General features: G+C 39.0%; 1 protein-coding gene across 1 annotated transcript in view; it reads left to right on the top strand.

The window, feature by feature from the left end:
• LOC113169917 (B-cell receptor CD22-like) overlaps window positions 1-20192 on the top strand; it is an 88519-nt gene that overhangs the window by 48633 nt on the left and 19694 nt on the right. The window lies entirely within an intron of this gene.

Here is a 20192-nt window from a genome sequence, read left to right as displayed (position 1 = left end):
CGTGACAGACGATGCTGGTGAATGTAGCTGTATCCAGGAGGAGTTGCTTCATTTAGAGCTACATACTCGTCCTGTTTAATCCAGGTTTCAGTTAAACGGAGTATATCAAACTCTGGATCTGTGATAGTTTCATTAACAGTAAGAGCTTTAGATGTAAGAGATCTAATATTTAACAATCCTAACTTCAGATCAGAGGTGCTGGCTGCACAATCAGTGTGCTCTGAATTTGAGGTCTCTATGTTAATTAAATGATTAAAAAAAAAACTTTCTGGGTTTTTCTGACTTTTTGTTTAGCTCGAGGAACAGACACAGTCTCAATATGTTGAACCCTGAGTGACGACTCTGTGCCGCTAGCAGACACTTGGTTTAGCCTGTTTATCTGCTCCCTGGCCTGGACTCTGGGTAGTCAGCGACTAGCTAGGCCTGTTATCAGACTATGTGCTATACTGCAAAAAATAAGAGCAGCACCTTCCCGAGTGGGATGGACACGTCCCGGCCTAACAGGCCAGCTTTGCCCTCAAAGGTACTCCAGTTGTCTATAAAGCCCACATTGTTTTCGGAGCACCACCTGGACATCCAGGACATCCATTCACCGACCATAACCTGCTGTAAGTAATGTCGCCTCATCTCGAAATGGACAATTGCATTTCTGTTTTGCAGGAACATCCTTTGATGACTGAAGAGGTTCTACTTCAGTCTTTCTTGAAGGACTGTTTTTAAAATGGAAGAGCTTGACCAGCTTTCATGCTGATGTACATCTTGACAAATTGTGACAAAGAGTTGGACATTTAAAGGTGTTCCAATCACATGTGTGGCCAGAGGTGTATAAAATGAGGCACCTAGGCATGCAGACTGTTTTTACCAACATTTGTGAAAGAATGGGTCACTCTGGTGAGGTAGAAGTTAACCTTTACCTCACTTGCACAAGACTAAGTGTGAAAAATAAACAGGAAGACACATCTTTAGTTTGATGAGAGGGTAAATGCATGATCAGACATTTGCAATCCAAGCATAACACACACACACACACACACACACATACACACACACACACCCTTCCTGTGACAATACCTCTAATTATAAAGAAAGAATAGGAAATCCTGCCTTCACTTCTGGACATCTCTGATGAGCACTGTGTCAGGTAGAGTACATGTCATTTGTGCTTCTTCAGTAAATCTGTTATTGAACTAAAGGTGAATTAGACCAAAATTGATCTGTAACTGTTCCAACTAAAGATAAATCACAGTGATTTGTTACTAACATATAGTCTGTTAACACAATTTAAGGATTTTACAATCATTCACCAGACAACAAAGATTTCAAATGATAATTAAATAAGTAGTTACTGTACATAGAATACAGGAGAGATATTTGGTTGAGCAAATAACAAAATAGTAGGTATGAAGAAGTCATGATTTTTAAAAATGCATTATGTTTCTGTGTTTTTAAAGAAGGAAGTAACAGCACATAAAATATTGTGATATAACAAAAGGTGATCACACATGCAAAACATGAAACATTTTATAAGCAAATAAATTATTTATAAGAGCTAATGAGATTATTATTTATTCCTTTTTTATGATTACATTGACAGTAAACCCTGGAAATCTAAACAGCTCACGGAGAATAATTCTATATTACTGTATAATATTCTATATTCTCTATTAATGATTAATGGTGACATAGATTTCCTTTGATTCCTTCATATCCTATTTTATGTGTAACATTGTAGATGTTTGTAGTGAAAAGGGAATAGAAGCCAGATTGATCTCTGTTCAAAGGGGAACCTCAAGAACCAGGAAATATGTCACTGAGTTTTCAGATCTGAACCTGAGAAGACGAGATGGGTGTTTTCAAATGGCCTCTTTTCTTTGTGTTCCTTTGGTTTAAAGGTATTGTAAAGTCTCTACACCTAAAAATGATCTTTTGTTGCTCATGATCAGTCAGATTTTATATTTATTGTAACTCAGATTTAGGTGAATTTGTATGTGAGTTGACTTTTCTGTCAGAATCCTATGTTCTCTGTTCTCATGTCGTCTTTTTCATTTGAATTTTATCGCAGTTGTTCAAACTGAAGCCTCCACTAGGACCGCCACGGTGCCATCATCAGTCAAAGGCATCAATGGATCTTGTGTGGTTATCCCATGCTCATATAACTACCCAGAACCAGGAAAACAGATCACGGGATACACAGGGATTTGGCATACAAAGACAAATGATGTCATCTATCACAAAGACAAAAATCAAATTAAGCAGGAGTTTAAAGGACGGACAGAGCTGGTGGGAGACATAACACAGAAGAACTGTTCACTGAAGATCGATCCCCTTCGTCAAAGTGACCGAGGACCTTTTTATTTCAGGATTGAACTTGTAGGCTATGAACGGTATTCTTACAGAAACAATGAAGTGTCCATTACAGTTATTAGTAAGTAATATTCATCTCTTTTAATAATATAATGTAATAAAAGGTTCTTGTGGTCCCTTCATCTCACCTCAAAAGATCCCAGTTGAAACTTTTCAGCTCAGTGGTTACACATTGATGGAATGATCTACACACCTCCGCAGACAATGAACCACAAATGTCTCCACTAGGATCAGTGAAATAAAATTTAAGAAAGAAATGTAAAACAAACAGAACAAATGTTAAGAATTTCCTACATGTTAAATTCTGGGACCTCATCATTTTTATCAATCCTGAAGTTTGAAATAACATTCACTGTTTAAATTTATAGGTGTGCCTTGTGTGAATTGCACACAACTTGTCTTTCAGTCTGTAGACACATACTGAAACTGCTGCTGTGTGGTGACCACAGATATTTAAAGACGTCAAAGAAAAGTAGTTATATTCTATATTTAGTCAGAGTGAATGTTGATGACAGCAGCAACACTACACAACAGATCAACAAAAGTGTCTTGTGTGACCTTCTTGTTCTTACAGGTGCCCCACAGCCCACTGTCTCTGTGAAAGAAGAAGTAGTTGAGGGTCAAACTGTGTCTGCTTCCTGCTCTGTGTCTCACTCATGTCCCTCATCTCCTCCCGAATTCACCTGGACTCACTCTGGCGAGAAGCATTTTCAATCACAGCAGCTTACCGATGGTCAGTGGAAGGCAACGTCTGTTCTGACCTTTCACCCCACCAGAGCTGATCACAACAAGCCTTTATCATGCACTGTGAGATACAAAGGAGGTTTAGAGCAGGAACAGGCATCCAATGTTCTCAAAGTTAAATGTAAGTGTAATTAACAGGGGTGATAAAAGTTAATAATTTAAACACGATGTCTGTAAAGAACATCACAGCATCATGAAGAGTTAATTGTATGTTTCTGTGCAGACGCCCCTGTGAATGTGAAGGTTGACTACAAGTCACATGTAAAAGGGGGAGAAACTGTGCAGCTGAAGTGCTCCAGTGAGGCTAACCCTCCTGCCAACAGCTACCTGTGGAAGAATAAAGCAGGTGCTCGGCTGCATCAGGGACAATCTTACAAGCTGATAAATGTCTCCAGACACACAGGTGCCCTGTACTGTACTGCCATCAATACAGTAGGAGAAAGCAAATCAAGCCCTGTGCAGCTCAATGTGTCATGTAAGTAAACAATCAAAACACAAAGAGAAACTTGTTTTAATTTAAACATGATGAGCATTTTAATCAACTCCTACATTTGTTGTTCTGACAGTTGCCCCTGAGATTAAGAACATCTCCTGCTCCTCAGAGGACGATGTGGTAAAGTGTGTGTGCATTGTGGAGTCCAGTCCTCCCAGCATGGTCCAGTTTGTGCTTTCTGACAGAGTCTTATCAAGCAACAAGACAGAGACACATGGCTTTAATACCACTGAGACTCTGCACACTAAATCTGGATCTTCTGAGTTTGTCCAGTGTCTGGCTTTCAACACATTGGGCAAAGTCAGCCTCACATTCCCTTTAGCTGTCAATGGTAAGATGTAAAATTGTGTTTAGTATTTCTAGAAGGCCTGACCCATGTAACATACATACAAATAGTTTATATTATAACAATGACTTCACTTGGTTTCTGTTTGAACAGGAAAGATGCCGAATCTCTATATTTTCATAGCTATTGGAGCAGGCACAGGTTTGGTGATACTTCTAATAGTATTGGGAGTTGTCAGAAAAAGGTAAGTTGATATAGAAAGTATTTGTTGTCATTGAAATAAGTAAAAAACACAGGATACTACAGCATGTGTCACAGAGACAGAGAAAACTGTGGAGCACCAGTATATCTCAACAAAAAGGTTTCAGTTATTCAACTTTTAGTTATATAAATAATAAACCATTTATCAAAATGACACAATGAAGCTAATGTTGTTTGGTCTTATGCATGTTTATGTGGATTTTGGTAAATATGTTTGTTTTATTAACCATTTTTGGTCCTTTAATTGTTTATAAGTTACATGAAAAATAATTTATGTTGAGCACTATGTCAACCGAAAGTCAACTTCTAATGTTTTATAAAGGATCATAGTCTGTGTTTAGTGTGGTAGTTTGTTTATGTGTAAGGTGTTCATAGTGTTTTTCAGAGTGCTAAATTAAAACACATTATTTTGCTGGTAGGGGACCTGGAGATTTGCCAACATCTCATGACAGTGTAACCAAGACAGCAGAGACTGTGGAGTTCCAGTATGACACAACCAAACACATTCACACATTCACATACTGTTTATTTATTCATGCATTTGTTCATTTGCAATAAGCAAAAGTTAACCTGTAATTTAAAATGACACAGAGAAGAAAACGTGATTTCTTTCTGTGCTCTGTCAGAAAACAGATGGATGATGAAGACATACATGACCCTGATGATCCTATATATGGCAACATGGAGGTATGTGCAGCTTCAGCTTCATTTATTCATTTATTTATTAATTATTTCCATGAACTTGAGAAAAGAGTGAGTTAATCATGTTTCCTACACAGACTGACTGTGATGAAGAGATATATACCAATGTGTAAGATCACTGAACTCTCTGGAAGAGCAGCTGCCATCTTTGTGCCTGTTTTCTGAACGATGTGGAGCAAAAAAGTTAACAATAAATAGCATGGTGTCTTAACATATATATGTATCTGCATGTGTGTGTGTGAGAGAGACAGCTGACAGAGTAGCTACAGACAGGCAAGATTAAAATATTACAGTGTGCCAGCTTTTCTTTAAATAACCAGTGGGAATGAGAGATTAACTATTGGGTAAGAAAGTCAAAGATAAATGAAAGACTGTATTTGCAAACACAGTGTCAGAAAAAAGTAAAACGTGTGTAAGAAATTAAACCACAGAGAGAAAGAGAGCATTTGGTAGATTTACTATGTATCATATGTTTTGCTTTAGCAATAAAACTCAACACTGCTAAGATGATTGTTGGTCTGAATCCTCTTTATCTGACTTTATAAACCACTAAATGTAAACGTTTTAATCCCACTTTGTGAAGTAACACGTTAAAATGGCTTTTCCATAATATAACAAATATCAATTAAATGTACTACCATCCACCCTAATTCATAAACTGGCCTTTCTCAGTACTTACTCATACATGTTGGTCAGGTGGTGGTGCTTCAACACTGTTCAAGATCACTTAAGTCCACATACACATGTACAAAAGCAAAATGTCAGACACAAAATGTTCATTCTGCTGAAGCCGACTTTGCCCAACTGGTGCCACTGACTCGTCTTGCTCTGAGTCTGACTCTGGGTCAAAAATTACCGGGACTCATGTCTTCCAAGAATCCACCTATATTAAACAGCAGCTATTGAAGATGTTATTAATCACTTGTGCAAAATGAAAGTGCAACAACCTACGTTAAAAACTTTAATGTGCACATTTTTTCCTCACTCAAGTAGTCAATATCCAAATTTCTGAAATTATCAAATCAAACGAAAAAAAGCTAATTTTGCTGAAGATATTACATTTTTATTAACACATGCTTATTTTTGAAGTTTCTACATATATTTTATGTAAGCTATATAAAAGCGCATTCTTATTGTCTCTTCTCTTTGTTTATGCCCTGATCAGGAGAAGAACCTAAAGGTAAGAAATAATATTAATTAAAAAAAGGCGAGAATCATTTTAATATTCACTAAAAGATGAGACGACACAATTTTCTTCATTAACTGTGAAGTGAATGTGTGAATGCATCAAAGCTGAAGCTGACTCTGTTGTTCTGTATGTTTGTTACATAGTCACTCAATGTGTTCAATGTGATCCATGTACCTAGATGGTCTATACTCTCTACTGCCATGTCAAAGATAGCTGTCTCCCTGTAGCCATATCATATATGTTTGCCTATCTCTGTGTTACTTTGTTTGTCTGGTTAGTGCATTAGTTAGTATTTTGCCTACGTCAGTGCACTGGAAGGAGTGTCTGAAATCAGAGGATCCTGAATGGACTCAGTAAATCTCTTTGTGACTTTGCTCTGTTTTCACTCAGACATCAAATCTGTGCGTTTCGTCTTTGGAGCACAAGTTAAGTAATGTCAACTACACAAATATCATGTCACACTTAATTACATTAAAATAAATAGAAATAGCTTATACGGGATTATAACCTGCTTCTCGTTGTAGGATAACGTTCAGGGTCAGGAGTGAAAACCACTGATCCAGCAGTTGTTCAGCACTTGTTGTCTGTTTGTCCATGTTTAACCTCCACAGCATCCAGACACGTCTCTCTGAACAGCAGCAGCAGACACATCAACTCTGTCCTCATTAAAATCACAAACAGCTGCCACTTTGGTACCAGTCGCCCTGAGAAATATTTTCAAGAAAAACACGAGTGATGTCCTATTTGATACTGTGTGCAACTGTGGGAAAATGTTGGACTTGCAGTGTCTTTGACATTTATTCACTTAAACAATGTTCCAAAGATGAAACGCCCAAGTTTGATATTTGAGTGAAAACAGACCAGTCACAGAGATTTACTCAGAAACTCAAGATCCTCTGATTTCAGACACAGTACAAGCAATGTTCAAACTGCGTTGGACTAGTTCTTGTCCATAACTATTTATATACGTGTTTGTTTTAATAAGATGATGAGAAACTGTTACAGATAACGAGCTCTCTTCCTGTTTCCAACAGCTGCTATAACTAACAGCAACGAGTGACGCATTTGGAAGTCGGTCACCAGTTAACATGGTCACTCAGAAATTTGGAACACCAGATAAAAAATATAAAAAATAAATAAATAAAATAAATCCTTGTTGTCGATATATATTTATTCTCGTGTCGAGTTTGTAATGGAACAATCCGGCCACCACCATTGAAAATGATGAGTATCTAGACTGTTTTGGCTCAGAGTCCAGAGGAGGCTCGGTCAATTTACGCACAGCTGAAAGTTTAGTCAGCTCCGCATCTGGAGCTCCGGAGCGGCTATTCAGTCAGCCAGTCTCTGGTAATTAGCGACTCCCAATGCTCGTCTTATGGAGGAACCCCCCTTGCTCTGTGGATGGGAATTCCCAGCAAACACCGACGTTCACGTCCGAGACAGAAAGCTCTCCAGGCGCCAGGGTCTGCAACGTCCGCGGCTCCAGCCTCAGCTTCGGTCCCAGATCCAGCTCGGGTTTGTGCTCCTGCTCCAGTCACTGCTTCTCCCACTCCTGCCCTGTATCTTTATTTTCGTCCCTCGTTTGCTCTCTTCCTCTTCACCCATCCATCGACACATTTTTTAAAGCATCCCTCCTCCATCCTCACTTGGTACTGACACTTGGACACTGGATAGTGGTCACTTCCAACAGTTCCCTTCTTGTGTACGATCCATTCACTCCAAGTGCTTGACACCATCGTCAGATCCAGTATAGACTCCCTCTTTGTACTAAACTCCACACTAGTGCTTCCATCATTTCCCTCACATTGTACTTATTAAACCCAAACAACAGTTCCTTTGATATTTCCTCTCCCTCAAACTGGCCACTACTCCCACTCACCACTACCCTGACTACTTCTTCAACTTCTACCCCACTGCCTCACTGAATTTTGAATATCTAGCTAATACTGTTGCCAATCCTCCGTCCTCTCTCTCTCCGGGTTGTTAACAGATGAATCAGTATCAAGATGGAGTCAGAATTATTACTTGAACTTCACCTACTTGTCTCCTGTGGCTATCAGCCTGGAGTCCTCCTCTCCCTTCTCCCCTTCCTGTGCCTCTTTTTGTGCCTGAACTATTATGTTGCTCTCTTTACAATTTGCTTTTAACAGGATGTAGAATTTGAGCTGTTTACAACACCTCATTTGATACTGTTGAAAGCTTCTTGTCACTTGACCATGCTAAGTAAAATCAAAGTAAAAAGTATTTTAGTATAAATATATAAAGTAATTGTTTGTGTCTTGGTTCTAGCTCCACTTCCTGTCCTGTTCTTTTATCCTTCTGCATCTCGCTTCACCTAATCTCCCCTGTGAGTTTCACCTGTCTCCTGCCTGCTCATTCAGGCCTTGTTCCCAGACTGTCAGACATTGCTCTACTTTCCACCTTTGATTTTCATGCCTTGTAACTCTTTAGAGTAAAAACTACAATACCACCGACATTCTGTAACAGATCACACAAAAACACTTGGTTGAACTCAGACTCCTGTTTTCCTTAAATCTGATGCAGTCAGTTCTAAACCAGTAATAGAGATACCCATAGAGCCAGAAAGTGAATGTTAGCAGACGTTATGTCCACAGTCACATGATTAATGTAACAATTAAAATTATCATTACAAACAAAACCTTTGACTGTTGTACAACACATTCTCTAAAAGTTAAAAGGTGAATTAATAGCCTTTCCGCAACCCTCAACCAGCTTCTGTAAATTTGTTCTGCTGTACTGAACCATACTGAAGGGCATTAAACCCGAAGAGTCAGCACTAAGCACCAAGCAACCTTTTTAATAAAGCCATAATGACTGACACATTTTGATAGGTGATATTACTCATTTTAGATATTTTATCAGTATGACCAGACCGAAACGTCTCATAAATAGTTGCTTGATGGTATTCCCTGCATGTTGGTTAAAACCTGCATTCATCAGGTTCAGAGAGTCATCTGCAAGATAACAAATAAAACAGAAGTCGATTATTAGCTACAATAAAAAGAATTGAAAAGGAAAAACACCCTGTGAGTGGGGTCCATCTTCCCCAGCCTTAGGTCTTCAACCAGGGTACTGATATTGGCCAAATGTGTCTTGCTAGACGAGCAAAACACAATCATAGACATACACAAGCATTATTTCAGACCTTCATTGTTTCTAGTCCAATAGCACTATTTTACTACTAATACTACCATATATAGTATAATATATAGTATTATACATATACATACCAACATTACAGAAAATCAGCAAACACTTATTACAGAGTTAGTGTTTACCAAAAACTGTCAGTCCTTTATTCTGTGGAAACCCAGAATTCATGGGATTTGTAATATTTTTTTAACATTTTAACTCCAGTATCAAAGACAAGTTGTATTTCTGGAGCAAAATGTTGGAGGACGACCATGGTATTTGTTGAAGCTGGCTTTAGTTAAAGTATACAGCATGTGAGATTGTTGGAGGAGGTGCTGAGAGAGTAGCAGTGTGTAAACTTCTTCTTTCATTACTGTCTCTGTCCTTTTTGAAGCAGCAGTAGGAAGATCATTAGGTAAGAATGTGTTTTTAAATGTTTCTTTCACTGTCCTTAGTGTCAGAAAGGAGTAACAAGTGTTTAATGAGAAACAAAAGCACAGAGAGGGAAAGAGCACATATGGTAGGAAACTAACTAAGTATCATGAGCTTTGCACAAAAACAATAAAAGTAATCATTGCTAAGATGATTTTAAGTCTGCATCCTCTACAGCTGAGATCTGACTACCTTCCATCATAATAGCCAGAGATAGCAGATATAATGTGCTGTATAATGTGAATATTATTTTGTTTTAATAATGCACACTTTAATAAATCTAAAGCCAAGTGTATGTTTTTTAATAATAATGCTGTTGGAAACATTCCTCATTCCTCAAATTTAAGTGGTTACCTAAAAATCTCTGCTTTTACAGTGCTTAAGAGCTGAAAGAGTCCCTGAGAGTGGCTGCGAAAAAAACAGAATTAGCTGACACACAACAAATTCTTTAATAATAGAAAATACGTTCACCAAATGTTTCATTCCTTATTTTTTAACTATTTTAACTTTTTTTTTAACTATTGAGTAAATCAATAGTTCTTCATCTTCACTTTGAATATGCAAGAATGGAACCACCAGTCCAAGAAGAGTCTAACACATTGATTTTAATATTTAAAACAATATTCAACAAAGTAATAAACACAGTTATGGGTTAATTACATTTTATCATAAACGTTAATATGGTTATTTATTAGCTTAATGGTTGGAACTACAGTAGCTTAATTAATTGTGTTAGACTCATAAACTGATGCATCACTGGTTATTTTGCTATTACATGCTTACTTTGAGGTCTCTACATATATTTTATGCAGGTTATATAAAAGAACAACATTATTTTCTACACCCTTATATGAGGAAGAACCTGAAGGTGAGATATTTTAATGTTCACACAATTTTGTGTGAACATCGTTAACTGTGAAATTAATGCGTCAATGTGTCAAAGCTGCAGTAAGACACATAAAGTACAATTAAGAGTCTTTTTTGTTGTTAGATGTACAAAGCTACACTTTATAAAATAAATTCACTACTACTGCAGGAGACATTTGTAATTTTTATTCTGTAATTATCAGGCTTGAGCTCAGTCTGAATTTGACTTTCACGTGCACAAGACTAAGTGTGAGAAAAACAGGAAGACAAACCTTAGTGTAAATTTAAAGTGAGACAGACCCTTGTTTTATGAAATGCAACCAAAGGCAAAAAAATAGGTTTTGTTCATGTGTTTGTTTCTGTTTTGTCATTATTGTTTATTTATTTAGTGTTGGGAGTTACCTAGTTAAACAGATATAAAACAGGCTCACGCACACACACACACACACGCACACACACACACACGCACACGCACACACACACACGCACACACACACACACACACTTCCTGTGACATTAGCTCTAAGCATAATGTAAGGAGGAAATCCTGCCTTCACTTCTGGACATCTCTGACAACCACTGTTACAAACGAGCTAACTAGTGGACCCAGTTGCAGAATGACAGCAAAACAACAGAGAGTGATTTCCCACACAAGATTTATTAACAGAAAATAATAACAAAAATGCAGAACACAGGGGATGTAATGCAAACAAAATCAATAGAACAAACCAAAATCTCAAAAGGAGAAACAAACTAAAGAACACTGCAAAAGGCAGGCAAACCAGGAACTCACTAGGTTATATAATAAACAAAAACCCTCACAGCTAAACACGATCCTACAGAAATCAAAATCACAGCAGAAGCTGGAACTAACAAACGAAAACAAAACCACAGCAAATGCTGGGACAAAACCTAATACTACACATACAAAGCTGGACCTAGAAGAAACAAAAAACGCAGCAAAATGCTGGAACAAACTACAGAGCGAACAAACTGACTAGACTAACAAAACTTACAAACCGTGGAGAACAAATCTAGAGGTCGGGGAAAAGGTAAATGGAAGAGGCAGGGAACAAACTAGGTAGAAGGTTGACACACTAGCAAATAACTAACACACAGACATGGACTTAAATACAAGACAAACTAATGATTAACAACAAACACCTGCTAAAACCCACACCTGTTGCCACTCCAATCAGCCAAGGCCTGTCCCCGAAAGTCAGGGAAACAGAGACAGACCTCCGGGGACACTGCCTCAACTGGCTGGAGGAGGGAACTGTAACAAGCACTGTGTCAGGTAGAGTACATGTCATTTTTATACCGACAAATGTTTTATGTAGAGGTTTTATTTTCTTTCTGTTGTCTATTTAAATGTTTCAATAAAGATTTGATTATGTTTTAATTAGGTTAATTAGGCCATTTACTGCCTCGGTGTGTCAATCATTTATACCAACAAAATAGTGGGGCTGGTAGAGAGTGTGGACGGGTTCAGTGAATGTATGTTGTATGAGGTAATTAGTATGTCTTAAAACAGGAGAAGTCATGATTTTTAAAAGACATAATACATAGATAAATACAAAACAACAATACAAAAATACATTTTCAAAATAGGAAGTAACAGCACATCAAAAATTGTAACAAAAGATGATCACACATGCAAAACATTAAACATTTTATAAGCAAATAAATTAATTATAAGAGCTGATGAGTTTATTATTTCTTTTATAAACCCTTTATTATAAACCCTGGAAATCTAAACAGCTCACAGATAATAATTCTATATTATAATATATATATATATATATATATATATATATATTCTCTATTAATGATTAATGGTGACTAACATAGATTTCCTTCCTCTTTTCTTCATATGACACAAAAATCTGAATTTCTGTGTAACATTGGAGATGTCTGTAGTGAAAAGAGAATAGAAGCCAGAGTCATCTCTGTTCAAAGGAGAACCACAAGAACCAGGAAATATGTGTCACTTTTTTTTTCAGATCTGAACCTGAGAAGACAAGATGGGTATTTTCAAATGGCCTCTGTTCTTTGTGTTCCTTTGGTTTAAAGGTATTGTAAAGTCTCTACACCTACAAATAATCTTTTGTTGCTCATGAGCAGACAGAGTTTATATTTATTGTAACTGAGTTGAATCCTATGTTCTCTGTTCTCATGTCGTCTTTTTTGTTTGAATTTTATCACAGTTGTTCAAACTGAAGCCTCCACTTGGACCGCCACGGTGCCATCATCAGTCAAAGGCATCAATGGATGCTTTGTGGTTATTCCCTGTTCATATAACTACCCAGAACCAGGAAAACAGATCACTGGACACACAGGGATTTGGTATACGAAGACAGATGATGTCATCTATCACAAAGACAACAATCAAATTAAGCAGGAGTATAAAGGACGGACAGAGCTGGTGGGAGACATAACACAGAAGAACTGTTCACTGAAGATCGATCCCCTTCATCAAAGTGACCGAGGACCTTTTTATTTCAGGATTGAACTTGGAGACTATGAACGGTATTCTTACAGAAACAATGAAGTGTCCATTACAGTTATTAGTAAGTAATATTTCATCTATTTTAATAATATAATGTAATAATGGTGCTTGTGGTCCCTTCACCTCAACTCAAAAGATCCCAGTTGAAACTTTTCAGCTGAGTGGTTACACGATGAAGGAATGCCCTACCCACCTCTACACCTCAGCTGCCTCACTCTCAATTTTCAAAAACTTGCTGAAAACTTTCTCTGCACAAAAACTTGCACTTATATCCTGTAAAACTGAAACAGCTATTCTTAGAGCACTTTACTTAAAAGTTCTTTACTTTTTAAGTCCTTTGCTTAGATAGTTTGCTTGCTTTGTACCACATCACTTGCAAGTCGATTTGGATAAAAGCATCTGCCAAATAATTAATTGTAAATGTAAATGTAAATGGATGCCATAAGAACCTTTTTAGTGATAATAGAAGGCAACTATGATGATAGTAGAGCAAGTGGGCCAATAATCACAAGGTCAGAGGTTAAACTCCCAGTTTCTCATACTCACATTAAAGTGTCCATGGAAAATACCATGAACTACAAGTTACTGTGACAGCAGCTACACCATCATCACTGAATCCTGAATGTCTCCAATAGAAACAGTGAAATTAAATTTAAGAAAAAACGTTATCTGGTGACAGAACAGATAACTGAAATAACATTCACTGTTTAAATTTATAAGTGTGCCATGTGTGAATTGCACACAACTACTCTTCCAGTTTGTAGACACATACAGTACTGAAACTGCTGCTGTGTGGTGACCACAGATATTTAAAGATGTAAAAAAAAAAAGATGTTATATTCTATAGTTAGTCAGAGTGAGCAACGCCACATAACAGATCCTTTTCAACAAAAGTCTCTTGTGTGACCTTCTTGTTACAGGTGCCCCACAGCCCACTGTCTCTGTGAAAGAAGAAGTAGTTAAGGGTCAAAATGTGTCTGCTTCCTGCTCTGTGTCTCACTCATGTCCCTTATCTCCTCCTGAATTCACCTGGACTCACTCTGGCGAGAAGCGTTTCCAAACACAGCAGCTTACAGATGGTCAGTGGAAGGCAACGTCTGTTCTGACCTTTAAAGCCACCAAAGCTGATCACAACAAGTCTTTATCATGCACTGTGAGATACAAAGGAGGTTTAGTGCAGCAACAAGCATCCAATGTTCTCAAAGTTAAATGTAAGTGTAAAAAACAGGGATGATAAAAGTTAATGCTTTAAACACGATGTCTGTAAAGAACATCACAGCATCATAAAGAGTTAATTGTATGTTTCTGTGCAGACGCCCCTGTGAATGTGAAGGTTGACTACAAGTCACATGTAAAAGAAGGAGAAACTGTGCAGCTGAAGTGCTCCAGTGAGGCTAACCCTCCTGCCAAAAGCTACCTGTGGAAGAATGAAGCAGGTGCTCGGCTGCATCAGGGACAATCTTACAAGCTGATAAATGTCTCCAGACACACAGGTGCCCTGTACTGTACTGCCATCAATACAGTAGGAAAACGCAGATCAAGCCCTGTGCAGCTCAATGTGTCATGTAAGTAAACAATCAAAAACACAAAGAGAAACTTGTTTTAATTTAAACATGATGAACATTTTAATCAACTCCTACATTGGTTCTTCTGACAGTTGCCCCTGAGATTAAGAAAATGTCCTGCTCCTCAGAGGACGATGTGGTAAAGTGTGTGTGCATTGTGGAGTCCAGTCCTCCCAGCATGGTCCATTTTGTGCTTTCTGACAGAGTCTTATCAAGCAACAAGACAGAGACACGTGGCTTTAATACCACTGAGACTCTGCACACTAAATCTGGATCTTCTGAGTTTGTCCAGTGTCTGGCAAACAACACGTTGGGCAATGTCAGCCTCACATTCCCTTTAGCTGTCAAAGGTAAGTTAAGCCTGACCCATGTAACATACATAAAAATAGTTTATATTATAACAATGACTTCACTTGGTTTCTGTTTGAACAGGAAAGATGCAGAATCTCTATATCTTCATAGCTATTGGAGCAGGCACAGGTTTGGTGATACTTCTAATAGTATTGGGAGTTGTCAGAAAAAGGTAAGTTGATATAGAAATTTGTTATTTGTTGTCATAATTAATAATTAAGAAAACAGAGGATACTACAGCATGTGTCACAGAGACAGAGAAAGCTGTGGATCACCAGTATACCTAAACAAAAAGGTTTCAGTTATTCAACTTTTAGTTATATAAATAATAAACCATTTATCAAAATGACACAATGAAGCTAATGTTGTTTGGTCGTATGCATGTTTATGTGGATTTTGGTAAATATGTTTGTTTTATTACCCGTTTTTGGTCCTTTAAATGTTTATAGGCTATTAAATATATCCAGATTATGAAGAATACTTTATGTTGAGCACTATGTCAACAGAAAGTCAACTGTGTTGACTGTGTTTAGTTTTGCAGTTTGAGTTTATGTGTAAGGTGTTCATAGTGTTTTTCAAGGTCCTAAATTAAAACACATTATTCTGCTGGTAGGGGACCTGGAGATTTGCCAACATCTCATGACAGTGTCACCAAGACAACAGAGACTGTGGAGTTCCAGTATGACACAACAAAACACATTCACACATTCACATACTGTTTATTTATTTATGCATTTGTTCATTTGCAATAAACAAAAGTTTCCCTGTAATTTAAAATGACACAGAGAAGAAAACGTGTTTTCTTTCTGTGCTCTGTCAGAAAACACATGGATGATGAAGATATACATGACCCTGATGATCCTATATATGGCAACATGGAGGTATGTGCAGCTTCAGCTTCATTCCTATATTCATTATTTCCATGGACTTGAGAAAAGAGTAAGTTAATCATGTTTCCTACACAGACTGACTGTGATGAAGCGATATATACCAATGTGTAAGATCACTGAACTCTCTGGAAGAGCAGCTGCCATCTTTGTGCCTGTCGTCTGACTGATGTGGAGCAAAAAGATAAAAATAAACAACATGGTGTCTTAACATATATGTGTGTGTATGAGTATTGAGTTACTGTATTTGCAAAAACAGTGTCAGAAAAGAGTAAAATGTGTGTAAGAAATGAAAGCACAGAGAGAAAGAGAGCATTTGGTATGAGATTTACTATGTATCATATGTTTTGCTTTAGCAATAAAACTCAACACTGCTAAGATGATATTTGGTCTGAATCCTGTTTATCTGAATGTGCTGTCATTTCAGCTACTAATGCTGACTTTATAAACCACTAAATGTACACATTTTAATCTCAGTTTGAGAGGAAACACGTTCAAATTGATTTTCCCTAATGTTACAAATATAATTTAAATATAACACTATCCATCTCTTCCTAATTCATCAATTGTCCCTTCTCAGTACTTACTCACACATGTTGGCCAGGTGGTGGTGCTTCAACGCTGTTCAAGATCACTTAAGTCCACATACACCTGGTTCTTCAGGAGAACAACCTAAATGCAAGAAATAACATTACTCAAAAAAAGGTGAGAATATATATAGAATAATAAAATAATAATCTGCTCTGGCCCCCTCCCAATGAGACGTGGCAACATAACTTGCAGCAGGTTATGGTTGCTGAACCACTGGATGTCCAGGTGGTGCTCCAAAAATAATGTGGGCTTTATAGATAATTGGAGCCTTTGAGGGCAAAGCTGGCCTGTTAGGGCGGGACGGTGTCCATCCCACTCAGGAAGGTGCTGCTCTCATTTCTTGCAGCATAGCACACAGTTAAAATGGCTTTTTCATAATAGAACATATATAATTTAAATGTACTAACATCCACCTTAATTCATAAACTGGCCATTCTCAGTACTTCCTCATACATGTTGGCCAGATGATGGTTCAACACTGTTCAAGATCACAAATAAAAAGATTTTATGTGGTACAGAGATCGTTTTCATTCAGTCCTAATGTCCACTGTCTTTAGTAAGTTTCTGAACACACATTGGGGTGCTTTCTTTGTGTACTGATCCACATAGTTTCAAGCCAGGCACCCCAGTGGTTTCCTTGTGTCTGAAATATCAGGTGAAAAGTCGCTGACTCGTTAATAGTACCTAGTGTAACAAGGACAGCTTCCTTATTTACATTGTTCTTGTTTATATTTAACTGTATTTTATAACTGCACTGACATTTTGTCATGATTCCAGCCTTGTTGCTGCTTGTGTTTCCCCCCCATGCTCTTATTTTGGCAACTTCCTGTTTCCTCTTCCCAGTCTGATTACACTCACTTAATTGGTTACACCTGGTTTCCCCCACAGTATAAATACCGGCCTGCTCAGCTGTTCCCCTGCCAGATAGTCTGTTCTCAACTCTTGGACTAACTTTTGGATTTTTTGGACTCTGCCTGCTCTGGACCCCGTCTCTTGCCTGACCCCCTGGTGCTGTGAGTTCTGTTTATTCCCTGTCTTTCCCCCCTGCTCACGGTACCTGTACCTGGACCTGCCTGATTCCCCTTCTCGGACCTGTACCCCTTCTGCCCTGTCTCCCCTGGATTCCCCCTCACTGGACCAGCCTGACCTGACTCTGCTTCCTGTTCACCCCTTTGGTTCAGTGAGTGTTTTTTCTCTGTTCTGTTTTGTCCCTCGTTGTTCTTTTCCCCGCTCAGACTGTTTGGACCCCTTTGTGTTTTTGACCTGGATTGTCTTCCCGTTGTGAATCTTGCCTGCCGGACTTACCTCTGAACTGACTTAACCGTGTATGACCTGGATTACCCTTGAGCTGAGTGTAGCCTTTTGGATTCATTGTTTGGACTGCCTGTGTTCATTACCCCAGCCTGTTTTTCCACACCGGTTTTAGACATTTATTGGATTTCATCACATTCTGTGACTGTTTTCTTATTGTAATTCTGTGTTACTCTGGTTACACCCCTGGACACTCTCCACTGGTTGTCAGTCGCCACCATTCACCATCTCTATTGTCCTCCATTTTGTCCATGTGTTCTCCGTAGGTCGGCCATCTTGGTTTTGATGTCACTTCCGGTTTCCACCCAGACCTCCACACTCACCCTGCACTGACAAGTTTCCTGCAAGAACTCATCTGACTCATCCCCCTGTACCTTTGTTATTAATAAAACCCCTGAAAACTTTCTCATGTACCTTGTCTTATCGCTGGCCATGGAGTCCTTCCTCCAGCTCGTGACACATTTACTTTTTTGCATCTTACTTAATAATCATGTAACTGATGCTGCTAAACTTGCAAAATCACTGGTAAAGTTGCATTCAAGACCACAACCCAAGAACAGCCAACAAATCTCCATCCCATTAGTCCACATACATATGTACAAACCCTACAGCAGTTATTGGAAATGTTGTTGTTCACTCTGTAAGATGAAAGTGCAACAACTTACATTAAAAACTTTAATGCACACATTTTGCCTCACTCAAATTTTAAATATCCAAATTTCTGAGAGATTATCAAATAAATTCAAACAAAAAATGAAATGTTTCTGAAGATATTGTATGCTTATTTTTGAGGTCTATGCATATGTTTTATATAACCATACCCACCTCCCCTACCCGTCTGTCAGTGACCAGCAGCCAGGTGAAGAGGCAGCTGGAGAAGCTGAACCAGAATAAGGCAGCAGGACCTGATGGTGTCAGCCCCAGAGTCCTGAAGTCCCATTCTGAGCAGCTCTCTGGGATTCTACAGCACCTCTTCAACCTGAGCCTGAGAATGGAGCAGGTGCCAAAGGTCTGGAAAACATCATGTCTGACGCCAGTTCCAAAAACCTCATGTCCTTCTGCTCTAAATGATTACAGACCATTCGCCCTCACCTCACATATCATGAAGGTCCTGGAGAGACTGGTTCTGACTCATTTGAGACCTCAGGTTGAGACATCACTAGACCCACTGCAGTTCGCCTATCGTCCCCGGGTTGGAGTAGATGATGCTATTGTCTACCTGCTTCAGCGAGCTCTCTCACACCTGGACAAGGCAAACAGCACTGTGAGGATCACATTCTTTGATTTCTCTAGTGCCTTTACAACCATCCAGCCTGTCTTGCTGAGAGAGAAGCTCCTGAAGAAGGTAAACTCCTCCACAGCCTCCTGGATCACTGACTACCTGACAGACAGACCACAGTTTGTACAGCTGCAAGGATGTGTGTTTGAGCAGGTAGTCAGCAGTACAGGAGCACCACAGGGGACTGTCCTCTGACCTTTCCTCTTCACCCGGTACACCTCAGACTTTCAGTACAACACTGAGTCCTGCCATCTGCAGAAGTTCTCAGATGACTCTGCAGTGGTTGGGTGTATCAGCGGTGGGGAGGAGACCGAGTACAGAGGTCTGGTGGACAGCTTTGTGAAGTGGTGTGGGAACAACCATCTCACCTTGAATGTAAGCAAGACCAAGGAGAAGGTTGTGGACTTCAGGAGGAAGAAAACTGGCTTTGACACTGTGTCCATTCTGGGTGAGAAGGTGGAGGTGGTGGAGAGGTACAAATACCTGGGAGTTCACCTGGACAACAGACTGGACTGGAAGTTCAACACAGAGGCTGTATACAGGAAGGGACAGAGTAGACTCTACTTTCTGAGGAAGCTCAGGTCCTTTTAATGTGTGCAACAAGATGCTGCAGATCTTCTACCAGTCTGTTGTAGCCAGTGCAATATTCTTTGCTGTCGTCTGCTGGGGCAGCAGCATCAGAGCCAGCGACACTAAGAAACTGAATAAGCTGATCAGGAAAGCTGGCTCTGTGCTGGGGGCTCGTCTGGAACCTTCAGAGCAGGTGGTGGAGAGGAGGATGCTGCACAAACTGTGGAGCATCATGGATAACAGCTCACATCCTCTCCACAGCCTGCTTATCAAACAGCGGAGCAGTTTTAGCCAGAGACTTCTCCAGCTCCGCTGTGACAAGGAACGGTTAAGGAAGTCATTTGTGCCAACAGCAGAGATGCTCCTGACCACTTCCTGTCAGGATCTATTGTTTAATTATGATTGATGATCTTAAGGTCAAAGGTCACTGTGACCTTACTTTCCCACGGACCCCCCCCCTTCCAATAAGGGTATAATGATGTCATTGTAATGGCGTCTAGATGACCTTTCACTACGTCTAGATGACCTTTTATTGACTTTCAGACATCCGTCAGACCCGTCTAAGACAGGGATAATATACAAAGGAATAACTTAGAAGTTCAAGATTGTTTGGTAATCCGTGAGAACGGTGCCACACA

The sequence above is a fragment of the Anabas testudineus genome, chromosome 16 (assembly GCF_900324465.2).
Source record: "Anabas testudineus chromosome 16, fAnaTes1.2, whole genome shotgun sequence".
NCBI classification, from domain to species: Eukaryota; Metazoa; Chordata; class Actinopteri; order Anabantiformes; family Anabantidae; genus Anabas; species Anabas testudineus.
Note: the sequence above shows the minus strand (reverse complement) of the source record. Positions and strands in the feature narration are given on the sequence as shown.